A 3,275-nucleotide genomic window follows, 5' to 3' on the forward strand; every position below is an offset into this window, starting at 1 on the left:
AAGTACTTGTTTCTGAATTTCTTGTTTAGGTATGAAAAGAAGTTGCAGTTACAAATTTAATTGTACTGGTCTTTCTTGTGTGCTTTTGTCGATTTCATTATAAGCTACGTAAGTGCTTTCTTTTGAAGATAATGGCCATTTTATGCCAAAAAACAGTTACTCAAGCTACTGGATATGATTTTAGAAATGGCCATTTTATTTACTAATACCTCGCAAAAGTATCTCTTTAGTGTGTATGTGTAAATATGTGCAGGTTTGTGAGTGAGAGAATGTGCGAGTGTGTATGTGTGTGATTATTTTTGGCAGGGCAGCATACAAGGTATCACACAATACAATGTCCTTGGTTTATCATGAAAGTTCATCTGTGTTGGTAGTAATCATAGTAAAACGTTAAACTTTATTCCAACCGTAACTCTCGCGAGATCACGTTGTGAAGTGATTGGTCATTAATTATCCTGATGAAGGCGACAGTGGTCGCTGAAAATTTGATCCCTGTAAATAGTGTGTTGGAATAAAGTTTAACGTTTTACTACAATGTCCTTGGCATGCACTAAAGGAGTAAAGGCTACTAGGTTTGACCGTGACAATAGACGGTCTCACAGTGCCGCCTAGCAACATGGATTGGTACTGCAACTGTGCCTTATGTGCTGGCACCATGGCCGATTGTCTGCGTCTTAGAGCGTTTACAATACTACCTCTAATCCCCTCAAAAGCATACCTATTTTTTTCGTAGGGTTTGTCAAACTTTTACAAGTTCTTGTATTTCATGGACGCTCAAAAAGCGAGCGCGCGTGTGGTGTTCACCACACTATGTGTTTAACATTGTGCGGATGGCGGTCAGCACCAAGGACAGGCACCGTTTGCACGTAAACTTGTTGGGAAGAATGCCTGCAAGCCTGGGGCGTAATCGGCCGTTCTATCCCACACAATTCGTAGCCAGACGACTAAAATGGTTCATATACAACAGCATGTAGTGTACGTAATCGGTGCAGTCTATGCAAAGCGTAAAATAAGCTATATTAGTGCCTGGATTTTCATGTAGGCGGAATCAGCTTGCCCGAATGCAACGTAACATGTAGCCGCTGCCATTGTAAATTTATCGTAGTCCGTTGACAGTTCCACTCCTACCTTCCTCAAGTGCATGCCATTTTTTTCTGTAAGGTTTGGCCAGCTTTAACAAGTCCCTGTACTTAACGGACGCTCAAAAAGCGAGCGCGCGCGTGTGGTTTTCACCGTACATACTGTGTGTTTTACTATGAGGATGGTGTTGCATTCCAAAACGTGATCCATTCCAAATCATGATTTGGAATAAAATGAAGTGGAATGCACCTGCATTCCAAAACGTGGTCCATTCCAAAACATGATTTGGAATAACACGCAGTGGAATGCCTGTTGCATTCGAAAAGGTGATCCATTCCAAAACATAATATTTCGTAATCACGTGTCTGGGGGCGGAGCCTCGTACTTCTGTGGGCGTGGCTAAATGAAACGTGTCTGGAAATGTTTTTTAACACTCAGTGTTCCATATTATATTGTTACAGTCTGAGACGTGTCAAGTTTAATGCAGAAATGGGAGTGTCAAAATGCCCCACGAGTGTTTTAGAATACCTGTGTCACTTCTCGAAATAAATGGTTCCCTATGTTTCAAATTGGTAGCTTTTGGATATAAGCATTGCCCATGCTGTCTGCCTCTGTATGTTTTGACCTTCTAAGCCTCTTCAGTGTTAGTCATGGCACGCCCGTCAATTATACCCGCATTCAGGACCGCCACTGCACGGCCGAAGCATGGTAAAGCTCACACGCAACTGTGGCGACCATCTTTGTCACAATCTCAAAGTTTGTCATTTTTAAACAAAGCAGCAGCAACTCCACACAAAGTCCTATCCCAAGCCCACATGTATGGAGCACGTTTTGGAATATTGCATTTCGTATCTTTGTCTGAAACATTTTTCGGAATATTCTATAACGTGCCTAGAGAAAGGACACGAAATGGAATATTCCGAAACATGTCTGGAGCATGTTTCGGAATATTCCATGTCGTGACTAGATAAAGGGCACGAAATGGAATATTCCGAAACATGTCCTAACCATGTTTCGGAATATTCCATAACGTGGCGATATAGGCTTTGCCGCGGCCGAGCTAGTAACCCAATATCCCCATATATACTAGCTGGGCCGTGGAGACCACATTTCTAACTGAATTATTAGTATATTACAAGCTTGTTTGCATAATTTAATGACACAAAGTAATGCTAAATATTTACAAACTGCACTTTGATACAAAAAAATTTAACTATAAATTCCGTTCTCTCTTCTGTGGCTCAACAAGTATCACGTGATTCTTTAAGCGGGAAAATCATGAGAAACAGATCCGCGAGCATCCGACCAAGGAGTAAACTCAGGCCAGGTTAACTAGGAAACTAACATGATTGCCAGTAAATGGAACATCATACCAAGGATATCATAGTACTGATTGTTCGTGGACGTCCTTTTCCCCACACAGCTGAATTAAACGTGCTAACACCGTCGGCGCTCTAAGCCCGACATGTTCAGACAAGTAAACAGGGCACGATTTTGAACACAGTATTTGTATACGAACAGCAAAAATTAAAATTAAACTAAACAAAAACACGAAGAAGATAGCCCCCTGGCACTGTTAATCTCTGTTAATCCCGACTGGCAACTCCGAAGTCTATTAAAGTCAGTCTCAATTTTTTTGAAGTCTCGCAAAAACAACAGACCAAATATGGAAACTTCGGTATGAATAATTAATCACCACTCCTGTCAATCATTCGTGATTGACAGCGTGGCCGTTCACGTTTTGGAACATTCCAAATCGTGGTCCAGCTGCGCCATGATTTGGAATACAACGTGTGGAATGCCTGTTGCATTCCAGAACGTGGCCCATTCCAAAACATGATTTGGAATAACACGTTTTGGAATGCAACAGATGGCGTTCAGCACCAAGGACAGGTACCGTTTGCACTAGAAACATGTGGTGCCGAGGCTGATTGAATTAGCAGATTCCGGCTACTATACTTTGACCAAATTGAATACTTATTGCTGCTGACACTGCCTGTGTGTTATTTTGACACAAACTAGTCCGAAATTTTGAGCAGAGAGCCATTATTTTTCTGTGGGGATTGATTTTTGGCGGTAAAGTAGTTGTGGTTATCAGGATAAATTAGACCAGCTGTTGTACACAGCTGTGTAAAAGTCACAGTGGTACGGTCCACTTAGTCTGCGTCTGTCGGAGCCACGCGGGGAAGACCAGG

This window comes from Branchiostoma belcheri, unplaced genomic scaffold, assembly GCF_001625305.1.
Source record: "Branchiostoma belcheri isolate BF01 breed outbred unplaced genomic scaffold, Haploidv18h27 scaffold37, whole genome shotgun sequence".
Classification (NCBI taxonomy): domain Eukaryota; kingdom Metazoa; phylum Chordata; class Leptocardii; order Amphioxiformes; family Branchiostomatidae; genus Branchiostoma; species Branchiostoma belcheri.